This window comes from Dendrobates tinctorius, unplaced genomic scaffold (assembly GCF_039654945.1).
Source record: "Dendrobates tinctorius isolate UK_male_01 unplaced genomic scaffold, ASM3965494v1 ptg000133l, whole genome shotgun sequence".
NCBI lineage: Eukaryota > Metazoa > Chordata > Amphibia > Anura > Dendrobatidae > Dendrobates > Dendrobates tinctorius.
The window spans coordinates 23,135,621-23,150,673 of NW_027361801.1; positions in this window are offsets into that span (position 1 = coordinate 23,135,621).

Genomic DNA, 15,053 nt, shown 5'->3' on the forward strand with positions numbered 1-15,053 from the left:
TTGATGGCACAGCTGTGACCAAAGTGACTAGAGGATAAGTGAGATTTTGAATTTCTGCTCAGACTAGTGGACACTGGACACTTTTGGATTGTGTGAGGCCCACTGAATATCTGAGCGCTATGTCACAGGCTCGATGGCACAGCTGTGACCAAAGTGACTAGAGGATAAGTGAGATTTTGACTTTCTGCAGACACTTGTGGACACTGGACACTTTTGGATTGTGTGAGGCCCACTGAATATCTGAGCGCTATGTCACAGGCTCGATGGCACAGCTGTGACCAAAGTGACTAGAGGATAAGTGAGATTTTGAATTTCTGCTCACACTAGTGGACACTGGACACTTTTGGATTGTGTGAGGCCCACTGAATATCTGAGCGCTATGTCAAAGGCTCGATGGCACAGCTGTGACCAAAGTGACTAGAGGATAAGTGAAATTTTGAATTTCTGCAGACACTTGTGGACACTGGACACTTTTGGATTGTGTGAGGCCCACTGAATATCTGAGCGCTATGTCACAGGCTCGATGGCACAGCTGTGACCAAAGTGACTAGAGGATAAGTGAGATTTTGAATTCTGTAGACACTTGTGGACACTGGACACTTTTGGATTGTGTGAGGCCCACTGAATATCTGAGCGCTATGTCACAGGCTCGATGGCACAGCTGTGACCAAAGTGACTAGAGGATAAGTGAGATTTTGAATTTCTGCAGACACTTGTGGACACTGGACACTTTTGGATTGTGTGAGGCCCACTGAATATCTGAGCACTATGTCACAGGCTCGATGGCACAGCTGTGACCAAAGTGACTAGAGGATAAGTGAGATTTTGAATTTCTGCTCACACTAGTGGACACTGGACACTTTTGGATTGTGTGAGGCCCACTGAATATCTGAGCGCTATGTCACAGGCTCGATGGCACATCTGTGACCAAAGTGACGAGGATAAGTGAGATTTTGAATTTCTGCAGACACTTGTGGACACTGGACACTTTTGGATTGTGTGAGGCCCACTGAATATCTGAGCGCTATGTCACAGGCTCGATGGCACAGCTGTGACCAAAGTGACTAGAGGATAAGTGAGATTTTGAATTTCTGCAGACACTTGTGGACACTGGACACTTTTGGATTGTGTGAGGCCCACTGAATATCTGAGCGCTATGTCACAGGCTCGATGGCACAGCTGTGACCAAAGTGACTAGAGGATAAGGGAGATTTTGAATTTCTGCAGACACTTGTGGACACTGGACACTTTTGGATTGTGTGAGGCCCACTGAATATCTGAGCGCTATGTCACAGGCTCGATGGCACAGCTGTGACCAAAGTGACTAGAGGATAAGTGAGATTTTGAATTTCTGCTCACACTAGTGGACACTGGACACTTTTGGATTGTGTGAGGCCCACTGAATATCTGAGCGCTATGTCACAGGCTCGATGGCACAGCTGTGACCAAAGTGACTAGAGGATAAGTGAGATTTTGATTTTCTGCAGACACTTGTGGACACTGGACACTTTTGGATTGTGTGAGGCCCACTGAATATCTGAGCGCTATGTCACAGGCTCGATGGCACAGCTGTGACCAAAGTGACTAGAGGATAAGTGAGATTTTGAATTCTGTAGACACTTGTGGACACTGGACACTTTTGGATTGTGTGTGGCCCACTGAATATCTGAGCGCTATGTCACAGGCTCGATGGCACAGCTGTGCCCAAAGTGACTAGAGGATAAGTGAGATTTTGAATTTCTGCAGACACTTGTGGACACTGGACACTTTTGGATTGTGTGAGGCCCACTGAATATCTGAGCACTATGTCACAGGCTCGATGGCACAGCTGTGACCAAAGTGACTAGAGGATAAGTGAGATTTTGAATTTCTGCTCACACTAGTGGACACTGGACACTTTTGGATTGTGTGAGGCCCACTGAATATCTGAGCGCTATGTCACAGGCTCGATGGCACATCTGTGACCAAAGTGACGAGGATAAGTGAGATTTTGAATTTCTTCTCACACTAGTGGACACTGGACACTTTTGGATTGTGTGAGGCCCACTGAATATCTGAGCGCTATGTCACAGGCTCGATGGCACAGCTGTGACCAAAGTGACTAGAGGATAAGTGAGATTTTGAATTTCTGCAGACACTTGTGGACACTGGACACTTTTGGATTGTGTGAGGCCCACTGAATATCTGAGCGCTATGTAACAGGCTCGATGGCACAGCTGTGACCAAAGTGACTAGAGGATAAGTGAGATTTTGAATTTCTGCAGACACTTGTGGACACTGGACACTTTTGGATTGTGTGAGGCCCACTGAATATCTGAGCGCTATGTCACAGGCTCGATGGCACAGCTGTGACCAAAGTGACTAGAGGATAAGTGAGATTTTGAATTTCTGCTCACACTAGTGGACACTGGACACTTTTGGATTGTGTGAGGCCCACTGAATATCTGAGCGCTATGTCACAGGCTCAATGGCACAGCTGTGACCAAAGTGACTAGAGGATAAGTGAGATTTTGAATTTCTGCTCAGTCTAGTGGACACTGGACACTTTTGGATTGTGTGAGGCCCACTGAATATCTGAGCGCTATGTCACAGGCTCGATGGCACAGCTGTGACCAAAGTGACTAGAGGATAAGTGAGATTTTGATTTTCTGCAGACACTTGTGGACACTGGACACTTTTGGATTGTGTGAGGCCCACTGAATATCTGAGCTCTATGTCACAGGCTCGATGGCACAGCTGTGACCAAAGTGACTAGAGGATAAGAGAGATTTTGAATTTCTGCAGACACTTGTGGACACTGGACACTTTTGGATTGTGTGAGGCCCACTGAATATCTGAGCGCTATGTCACAGGCTCGATGGCACAGCTGTGACCAAAGTGACTAGAGCATAAGTGAGATTTTGAATTTCTGCTCACACTAGTGGACACTGGACACTTTTGGATTGTGTGAGACCCACTGAATATCTGAGCGCTATGTCACAGGCTCGATGGCACAGCTGTGACCAAAGTGACTAGAGGATAAGTGAGATTTTGAATTTCTGCAGACACTTGTGGACACTGGACACTTTTGGATTGTGTGAGGCCCACTGAATATCTGAGCGCTATGTCACAGGCTCGATGGCACAGCTGTGACCAAAGTGACTAGAGGATAAGTGAGATTTTGAATTTCTGCAGACACTGGACACTTTTGGATTGTGTGAGGCCCACTGAATATCTGAGCGCTATGTCACAGGCTCGATGGCACAGCTGTGACCAAAGTGACTAGAGGATAAGGGAGATTTTGAATTTCTGCAGACACTTGTGGACACTGGACACTTTTGGATTGTGTGAGGCCCACTGAATATCACAGCGCTATGTCACAGGCAGAAATTGGCTAGTGTATCACAAACTACAAGGTGTATGTAGAATTGGGCAGAGTAGGAATCTCCCTAGAGTGCAGGTCTGTAAGAACGGAACATGTCCTCGACTTATTCTCACAGAGTGACACAGATAGCTTCACTGTGGCTGTGATAACAGCCGTTACACGGTACTGTGTGAGGAGCGTACACCGCTGTATGGTGTGAAAACATGCACGCTCAGTACCTCAGCAGGACAAAAAAAAAAATTGGGATTGCTTTTAAAAAAGCAGTTTGCAGAGCAGTGGGTAAACAGCAATGCAGCTGTCAGGAAGCCTTAGAAGGCAGCCCAAGAACCAACACCACTGATACACCACAATATAGCCTCCCCTTGCACTGCACACACAGTGACTGGTGTGCTGTACAGGCACAATCGCTAGCAGCAGAAGCAGTTTTTTTTTCTTCTTCCCTGCCTAACACTCTCCCTACAGTATCAGCAGCAACCTCTCCCTATGCTAAGATCGGCAGAAATAAGATGGCGGTCGGCGTGCACGCCCTTTTATACCCCCTGTGACGCCCACCAAAGCAAGCCAATCACTTGCATGCCCTTCTGAAAGATGGTGGTGACCCGTGCCTATGTCATCACGTTGCCCACAGTGTCCGTGGATCCTGATTGGCTGAAAAAGAGCGCAAAACAAACTTTTGAAACGCGACTTTGGCGCGTAAGTCGCCGACCTCATGGCCGACCTCATCCTAGGGTCGGGTTTTCGTTTCATGAAACCCGACTTTGCCAAAAGTCGGAGACTTTTGAAATTTTTCGACCCGTTTCGCGCAACTCTACTGCCCACCCCTCACCCTTATCAAACAGGTGCCCCCTGCTCATCATACATCACCACTATCCTAGCCAAAGTGCTCAAAATTCTTTAGTGGCAACCTAAATATTTTCCCGCACTTTTACCCAATGTTACAGATTTTTCCTGATTTTATGAAAATTTGCTTGTGTTTCTGATCACGAATCCAAATGTGACATATTCATGCTGAGTTTATGTATAGCGATCGTTTTTTGAACATATTCGCTCATCTCTAGTCATCAATAATGATTACTGGACATGTGAACATAGCATTAGCAGGTTGTTAATCACCCAACGAATTAGCAAAACGCTTGTCGGGTGAAATCATTTTTAAGCTTGCTTAGAAATTCTCAATCTCTGCAGCATATCATCCCGTGTATATAGGATGATGTGAACATAGCGATATAGCCTAAGAAAGACCAATTATAGGCAAATGAGTGTTCCTAGGAATGCTAGTTCACCGTTATAGGCCAATGTAAATGCACACAAAGGCCTGTTTGAATGTCAGCATTCAAATTTCTTTCTTCCCTCCTGAGATAAGTCATTGTCACAAGCGTGTGGCAGCAGCTTGTCTTCACCTTCCCCACTGTATAAACATGCATGCTCAGCTTGAAAGCCTGGAAGTGAATGACTAGTTTAAACAATTGTTTTCCAATTACCGTTATCACCTTGATTGCAGAGTGTTTGTACAGCTTAGAAAAAAAAAGCCTTTATTAAGGCAGAAAAGAATTGGATTTAGGCTGGCCATACATACAACATAAAGGTATGTGCACACTTTTAAGTATTTGGTGCAGAAATTTCTGCATCTCTTGGCAGGGAAAACACTGCTCAACAGAGGTGTGTTTTTTATGCATTTTTATTTGCATTTTTGGTGCATATTTTTCCCCACTCATTAGTATAAGGGAAATATGCAGCACACATGTTGAAAGAATTGACATGCTGCAGATGTAAATCTGCACCAAATCTGCAAGTAAAAAATAAAGGTACTGTCACACTTAGCGATGCACCAGCGATCCCGACCAGCGATATGACGCGGTCAGGATCGCTGGTGCATCGCTAAGTGGTCGCTAGTGAGCTGCCACACAGGCAGATCTCACCAGCGACATCGCAGGGGTCGGGAGTCGCTACTTACCTGTCACACTAGGCGATCCTGACGTCCTCCCGCCCGCGTCCACGCGTCGCTCGTCTCTCCACAGGAAGCGCCGCAGGAAGCTGACGACGAGAAACAGTCCAGGACGTTCTCACGTGATCAGCGATAACCAGCGGGGGAGCGGTCGGAGGTAAGTATCACACACAGCGATATCGCTAGCAATATCGCTATAACGTCACAAGTTATAGCGATATTGCTAGCGATATCGCTTAGTGTGACAGGCCCTTTAGATACATGTGCATGACACATCTGGATTCTCATTGCCTTCACTGGCTTCAGGAAACCCTTCAGGTTTTGTGACAAATCTGTACAGAAAACAGTGACAAATCCTCAACACGTGCACAGACCCTGAACAGTATCCAAAAACGCATGTACCAAAAATGCATGTAAAAAAACACATTAAAAAATGCAGCAAAAAGTGTAAAAAATGTGCCTATTTTACTCTGTATTGTTCCTGCCAAGAGATACATAAATTATGGAGAAATTTGTGCACCACATACTTAACGTGAACATGTAAGGGGAAGGAACTAACTAGGCATGTCTCCTATGTGAAGGGTCCAGAACCGTGGGAGCTGTCACCTGTACTGCGGGGTAGAAAGCTTGAGACTCCAGACCGCACTCTGTGTTTCAGAAAAGTGGGCATGGCTAAGCGGACAGAGCTGCAGCGCACAAGTGACCAGACAGTTTGGGCAGGAACTTCGGGCGTGCGAGACGCCTGTGAGGTAAAATCAGCTGAGAGGCATTTGGACAGAGCAGAGCCTGGGATGGCAGAGCACTTTGACAGGAGACCGTCGACTGAGTACTGGTCAGACAACGCTGTACCAGCTGACATCACTGCCCTCGCTGAGACCGCTGACACGGCCGATAATGCTTCCACAGCCACCCCCACTGACAGTACTGACCGTGAGAGACAAGGTCTGTGAACAGGACTTAGGCATGTGTTGATTCAGCACAGCGAACCGGGCTGCCCATTGTAAACTCTGTTTGGGCAGTGCTGCAAATCTCTGCAGTGTTGGGACACTCACCACTAAGCATAAGGACGTATCCCTCTTCATCACCTCATCTGCTGGATCCAAGACCCACATCAGGATCCTGAGGATTTGCCGCAATCGTCAGGACCACAGGAGAACACCGCCAACATCAAAAGATACTACATCATTTACATCAGGATTGTGACAGACCCCCACTGCAACGCAATCTAGACAACACCAGTCACAGACAGAAGTGCAACTGTGACTGGCGCCTGAGTGCTAAGTTATATTTTATTGTATTGTCGGCTTTACTTGTCCCTGTTCCTTAAGTTATCCCCATTAGCCTTTTGCTGTATTAGGGAACATTATCCCTCTGCTTTCTCCCTGTGTGGAGTTTCTACTGTATAATAAACCCCTTTCACCTTTGGTCTGTGTGCAGGCCTTTACTGCATCCTACGTGCCTGCAGTCTCCTCACATACACATACCCTAAGGCCGGGGTCACACTGGCGAGGTATACGGGAGAGTGAGAGGCGCAAAAAGCACGCATTAGACACGGACAAATGATTTTCTATGGGGTCACTCGCACCAGGCGTATATTTCTCCTCAGTATCCTACGCTCAATGCCACTCGCAGCATGCTGCGATTGTCAGCGTACTACGCCCGTAGTACGCCAATGCAAGTCTATGAGTGCGCAAAAAATACGGATTACACACGGAACACACATGTGACCTGCGAGCAATAGGCAGGTCTTTTGGCTGGTGAACAGGAAATGGGCCAATCCATCATCAGGAAGCCTAGACATGCAAATGAGCTCAAAAACCGCTCCAGACATCCAGGAAGTCAGCCTCCACGGAGTACAGCAGCAGCATGGCGTCCACATATATTAATGTAGAGATGCTCATTGTGCTGGTGTAGGAGCGTCCAGAAATATGGGACCCACGCGACGCAAACTATGCGAACCGCACAAGAAAGGAGGCGTCATGGAGGCGCATCTGTCGCCAGATGTACCATGACTTTGGTGACAGACCACGTGATGAGCAGCATAAAATTCGTAAGTGCAACCATAAAAATATCATTAACCTTAGCGCGCGCTATAAAATGAATCTACAATCAGCACCCACCCTTCCTGTGCATGTACTTTTATTAGCCTCATGAGGCCGTTACATTAGGATGTGACACGTGGCTTCACATAGCCATAATTAGGGGTTAGGCCACAAGCTCCTCATCCTCCTAGCCAATAAAATTAGTTTCAGTGGAGCTAATGAGACCCTGGGTATCGGCCCAATTACATATGCCACCATGGGTAGAACGCACACCCCAGAAGGCCCCATGCCTAGACTACTGGTAGAAAATGTGACCTCTCAAATATGTGATTTTGACAATCTTTCCTGTCACATTGCAGTGGAAGATGTGATGAAACGGTGGAGAAGCATCCGGGACCAGTACCGCCGGGAACGCCAGGAGCGGTCCAGGAGTGGGGATGCTGGCCATGTAAAGCGCAAATATATATACTATGACTGGCTGAACTTCCTCGCCCCAATTCTGGCTCTGAGACCGTAAGTACATACCTCACACCACATGACACAAAAACATTACACAAATACTTTACAGGGACAAAAATATTGATGTATTTTTGCCTCTGTTCTATTTCATAACAGAACTCAATCCAACCTTACGGATCGAGGAACGGCCTCAGAGGCAGAGCCCATTATAGATCCTGTAGGGGATGAGGTGGCTGGCCCATCTTCTCCCCCTACAAGAAGGATGGCTGAAGAGGAGGCATCACCAGAACATACAATGGCTGCCCTACACAACACACCACCAGGACAGTCTGCTGCTGCAACCTCACCCATCCTGGAAGAGCCGGGCAACTTGAGCAGCAGCCCAACTGCCCAGATCAGGCCCTCCCCACAGGCTGCTCTAGCATCACGGCGAATAAGAAGAAGGCGCCAGGTCACCATTCAAGAGAGCAGGACCAATGTGGACACAGGGGTGCTGAATTACTTGTCCAGAGTCACTACAGATGATGGTGAGGAGGCCTATGCACATAGCCTCACCCTTTATCTCCGTGCCCTTACCCGTGAGGTCAGGCTCCGTATTAGGGGATGTATTCAGATCCTGCTTGATGCAAGTACCCCCCCAATACCACATATGAGGTGTTCTGGAGAGGTGGCAGCTCTCACCAAGAAATTTAATGCGCATGAGACCATCCACACAGATGCTTGGTCAAGCAGGGTCTGAACAGCCCCTAATATGTGGGCCAACACCTCAACCCCTTCCTCCCCCTACCCATCCTTTTATTCCGCAGCCCCAAATGTCTTCCTCAAACCAGCCCCACCAATATGGCCACTTGTACCCACCCAGTGTTGGAGGCTGGTCCCAACCTGGTTGGGGACGATCTGGCTATCTTGGTGGGTATGAGCCACGGGCCTACCAGAGCCAACAAGAAGCCCCTCACCATCATCATTACTCTGGCCAGTATCCCCAACAGGCCCAGGAGACTGGACAACTACAGCTTCATGGGCAACAGTAAGGCCCCACACAGGGCGATGTTGCCCACAATGTCCAGCAGCACCCACAGGCTGGTCCTCCACGTTCCCCTTCCCCTACATATGAGGATTTATGATTCAAAAGTTTGGAGATGTCCAGTGACATGTAACTGGTGCTTCTAATCTAGACAAAAAAACAGGTGTTCTCTTTCACCAACATTTAGAACATAATTTAACACTCACATTTTTAAACAATGTTTTCCAAACATATGAAACAATCCAACATGACAGGCAACGCTACCTCACGCCTTTCACACAGATATTACATGTGTGTATAAAAGAGAATATTTAAATGTGCTATACTGTTACATGAAAGGATGAAAATACACTAATCACTTGCTAATGCATAGGAAAGGCGTGCTTGCCTTTAGTTAAGTAGTCAACTTTGTTGTTAGCAATCTCTAGTAAAACAATTTGAGGCGACCAGCATTCAGAATATCACGCTCTCTCTATGTCTTAACAAGTGAGTTTTGTATTTTCATCCTTTCCAGTATAGCATGCTTAAATATTGTCTGTTCTACAGACAGGTAATATCGGTGTGAAAGATGTGAGGTAGCCTTGCCTGTCATGGTGGAATCTTTCTATGATTGGATAACATTATGAGGAAATGTGAGTGTTATCTTATTGACTTTATTTAGGTGATGGAGCTCACCCTTTGTTGCCTAATCAAGGTTAATGTAGGCATGCAGCAATGTTGTTATTGCACAATGTTTGTTGCAGTTTTTTTCTGTAATGTTAATGTTACACCAAGTTAAAGAAGGCACAGAGGGTCATTTTGGCCATTGCCAAATTTGTGTTATGGCAAAATTATGTTTGCCTTTAAGCAAAACCAAAAAAAAAAAGGCAAAACTAAAAATTTGTCAACTCTAGTTAACGTCTCTGTGTGATTTTTCACAATCCCTCACAACATACTAACAGACACCAACCAATGCAATGAAACAGTCATAGAATCATAAAGGCTTGAGTAATATATATTTAGACACACTTTTAAAGAAACAAATTATAACATAGACACAGCATTCTCTTGCCAAGAAGTTGCCCCCTCAGGTGAGATAAAGTAATTCGTGAATATATCACGCACTTTGAGGCCAGAGAGCCGTCTACGTTGAGGGATGATAGGTGGTCTCACCCTGCGCACATTGTCCGGCCTACGCACAACACCATCAGAGGAGGAACAATCATGTATCCTGGTGAAGTTATGCAGAACAACACAGGCTTTGACAACTTCATTCACATTTTGCTCACTCAACTGAATGGCAGACTGGAGTACCCGCCATTTGGCACAAAGAATCCCAAAGGAACACTCCACCAGTCGCCTAGCACGTGATAGGCGCAAGTTAAAAATTCTGAGCCTGTGGTCAAGGTTGCGCCGGGGATATGGCCTCATGACATTGCGTGATAACTGAAAGGCCTCATCTGCCACAAGGACATAAGGGACTGATTGTTCGGGGGAGCCTGGTAGCTGGCGTGGTGGTGGTAGATCCAACTGGTTGGTGCGTAGCCGCCGACCCATTATGGAAGTATTGAAGACTCTAGAGTCTCCCGTCCTTCCATAGGCCCCAATGTCAACAATTTTAAACTTGTATTGAGGGTCTACCAGAGCCAACAATACAACAGAAAAGTATTGTTTATAATTGAAGAATTGGGAGCCTGAGTTCGGCGGCTTACGCACCCTGATATGTTTGCCATCCAGGGCCCCAATACAATTTGGAAACTGGCAGTCCTCCTCAAAGTCCCTTGAAATCCTTAACCAGTCTTCCATCCTGGGCTCGGGTAGGACCACCTGATGGAGTCTTGTCCAGATTTGTGCACATGTAAACCTCACTATGCCTGAAATGGTTGACTTTCCAATGAGAAACTCATGGTGGAGGGCGGCATAAGACAGGCCAGTGGACAGGAAGCTGTAGAACAACAGAAATAGTACAGTTTAGAATGGCTAAAGTAAAAAAAAATCAGTTACATGCCGACCAAACTTGTTAGGAAATGAGAGAGAACAACACACACATATTTGGTGGCACAATGACTAAGTGATATGCAGGACATATTAGATGTAACATTCTGCTGTGTCAGGTGAAACATATTTTGAGTAAGATGAGGGTATTAAACTTTGTCCAAGAAGGCCAAAAAACATAAATTAACACACACATTATGAACATAGAGAATGTGGTTGTGTAGTACATACCGTATTGTGAGTAGAAGTCGCTCCTCTGCAGATATGGCTTTGCGCATCATAGTGTCCTGAAAGGTGATGCCAGGGCGCACTGTCTCCAAGAGGCGATCAAATGTGGAAATGTTCATTCGACAGTACTGGTAAAATTTCTCCGGATGCTCCCGCAGAGACGAATAGAGGCGGTGAAAATGACCTCTTGTGAGTCGTTGCCTCAAAAGTGGATGTACCCACATGCGTCTCCTCCTCCACAGATCCACTATCACAGGATATGGTTGGCCAAAGCGCCGTGACAAAAGCCAGGTAAAGAGAACCTGCTCAGTTGTATTGAATGTCAGACCCTCTGCCATGCTGCACAAAGAACACCAACACATCTCGTGAAAGCAAGGTGACAAATGTACAGAATGTAGGCAGCCACCTGTTTCTGAGTGTCTAAATAGGGTGCAGGCTAATGATTTAAATTGTTTGCAGGCCTCAAAACCGTTAAATGTCGCCATACGGATTGCATACGGATTACATACGGATACACACATGCGCAAAATACGCGACCTCACCTTGCTTACGGATGGCCTACGGACCACTATTTAGTGGTGATTCATCCGTATTACGCATGTAAAATACGGAGCGTATTTTGCGCAGGTTAGTGTGACTCCAGCCTAAGGCTAGGTTCCTACAATGAACTTTTGGTTCCTTTTTGAAGCTGAATGTTTTTGCTGCACCAAAAACATGGCGTCTTACAGTTCCAGCAAAGTGGATGAGATTTATAGAAATCTCCTGCCCACTGTGCTTCTTTTTGACACATCATAAACTCACCCACGGTGCATGTTTCAAGTCAGCAGCCAATTTATCTTGCAGGTACGCTGAGTTTTTTGTGTGAATTTTCCCCATAGACTTTCATTAGATGTGTAAATTTCACAGGCAAAAAATGCACATGCGTATTTAGTGCATTTCCACCTCTGAAACGCATAAAAAACCTCATACAATTCGCTCCTACCTATGTCAATAAAATTTTGTCACAGCTAAATAACAGTAAGTTTAAAAAATAAAGCAGCAAAAAAAATTGCAGTATCAAAAATGTGATAACAATGCATGTAAAAAAACACACACAAAAACATAATAGAAAACGCAAGTAACTTAACCCCTTCACGCCGTAGCCGTTTTTCATTTTTGTGTTTTCGCTTTTCGCTCCCCTTCTACCCAGAGCCATAACTTTTTTATTTTTTCATCAATATAGCCATGTGATGGCTTGTTTTTTGCAGGACGAGTTGTACATTTGAAAGACACCATTGGTTTTACCATGTCATATGCTAGAAAATGGGAAAAAAAATCCAAATGCAGTGAAATTGCAAAAAAAGTGCAATCCCACATTTGTTTTTCATTCAGCTCTTTTGCTAAGTTTACTAAATGCTAAAACTGACCTGTCATTATGAGTTCATAGACACCAAACATGTCTAGGCTCTCTTTTATCTATGTGGTGAAAAAAATTCCTAACTTTGTTAAAAAAAATTGTGCCATTTTCGGAGACCCGTAGCGTCTCCATTTTTCAAAATCTCGGGTTGGGTGAGGGCTTATTTTTTGAATGCTGAGCTGTCATGATGGGATTAATTTAAACAATAGGTGCAGAATACATAGACTGTGATATTTATCTTGCGGAGACTGAGCGTCTCCACAAGATAAATAGACATGCTGCGGTCTATAAAGACGCGTCGCATGTCCGGTTACACAGGTCTGCCACCTGCGTCTTTGTACGCACAGTGGAGATGGGATTTCATAAAATCCCCTCCGCGATGCTATTACATATGAACTCTGCGGATTGGATGCTTTGGCTGTATGCAGCGTCCAATCCGCAGCAAATACTGAACATGGAAACATATCCTAAAGTCCTCAATATGCTCACTTTAACCCCTTCACCCCTAAGGGTGGTTTGCACGTTCATGACCGGGCCAATTTTTACAATTCTGACCACTGTACCTTTATGAGGTCATAACTCTGGAACGCTTCTATGGATCCCGGTGATTCTGACAATGTTTTCTCGTGACATATTGTACTTCATGTTAGTGGTAAAATTTCATTCAAATAACTTGCGTTTATTTGTGAAAAAAATGGAAATTTGGCAAAAATTTTGAAAATTTCGCAATTTTCCAACTTTGAATTTTTATGCCCTTAAATCACAGAGATACGGCACACAAAAAACTTGATAACTAACATTTCCCACATGTTTACTTTACATCAGCACAATTTTGGAACCAAAATTTTTTTGTTAGGAAGTTATAAGGGTTAAAAGTTGACCAGCGATTTCTCATTTTTACAACACCATTTTATTTTTAGGCCCACATCACATTTGAAGCCACTTTGAGGGGTCTATATGATAGAAAATACCCAAAAGTGACACCATTCTAAAAACTGCACCCCTCAAGGTGCTCAAAACCACATTCAAGAAGTTTATTAACCCTTTAGGTGCGTCACAGGAAATTTTTTGAATATTTAAAAAAAATGAACATCTAACTTTTTTTCACAAAAAAAATACTTCAGGTTCAATTTTTTTTATTTTACCAAGGGTAACAGGAGAAATTGGACTGCAAAAGTTATTGTACAATTTGTCCTGAGTATGCTGATACCTGATTTGTGGGGGGAATGACTGTTTCAGCGCATGGCAGAGCTCAGAATGGAAGGAGCGCCGTTTGACTTTTTCAATGCAAAATTGGCTGGAATTCAGATCGGACGCCATGTCACGTTTGGAGAGTCCCTGATGTACCTAAACAGTGGAAACCCCCTACAAATGACCCCATTTTGGAAACTAGACCCCCCAAGGAACTTATCTAGATATGTGGTGAGAACTTAGAACCCACAAGGGCTTTACAGAAGTTTATAACGTACAGCGGTACAATTAAAAAATCATATTTTTTCCACAAAAATGATCTTTTCACCCCAATTTTTATTTTCCCAAGGGTAACAGGACCCTAAAAGTTATTGTGCAATTTGTCCTGAGTACGCTGATACCCCACATGTGGGGGTAAACCACTATTTGGGCGCATGGCAGAGCTCGGAAGGGAAGCAGCGCCATTTGATGTTTTTGGCTGGAATTGAGATCGGACATCATGTCGCGACTGGAAAACCCCTGATGTACCAAAACAGTGGAAACCCCCCACAAATGACACCATTTTGGAAACTAGACCCCCTAAGGAACTGATCTAGATGTGTGGTGAGAACTTTGAACCCCCAAGGGCTTCACAGAAGTTTATAACATAAAGCCGTACAATTAAAAAATCATATTTTTTCCACAAAAATGATCTTTTCACCCTCAATTCTTATTTTTCCAAGGGTAACAGCACCCTAAAAGTTATTGTGCAATTTGTCCTGAGTACGCTGATACCCCACATGTGGGGGTAAACCACTATTTGGGCGCATGGCAGAGCTTGGAAGGGAAGCAGCGCCATTTGACGTTTTTGGCTGGAATTGAGATCGGACACCATGTCGCGATTGGAAAACCCCTGATGTACCTAAACAGTGGAAACCCCCCACAAATGACACCAGTTTGGAAACTAGACCCCCTAAGGAACTTATCTAGATGTGTGGTGAGAACTTTGAACCCCCAAAGGCTTCACAGAAGTTTATAACATAAAGCCGTACAATTAAAAAATCATATTTTTTCCACAAAAATGATCTTTTCACCCTCAATTCTTATTTTTCCAAGGGTAACAGCACCCTAAAAGTTATTGTTCAATTTGTCCTGAGTACGCTGATACCCCACATGTGGGGGTAAACCACTATTTGGGCGCATGGCAGAGCTCGGAAGGGAAGCAGCGCCATTTGACGTTTTTGGCTGGAATTGAGATCGGACACCATGTCACGATTGGAAAACCCCTGATGTACCTAAACAGTGGAAACCCCCCACAAATGACACCATTTTGTAAACTAGACCCCCCAAGGAACTTATCTAGATGTGTGGTGAGCACTTTGAACCCCCCAGTGCTTCACAGAAGTTTATAACGCCCGGGCGTGAAAATAAAAAATTCCTATTTTTTCCAC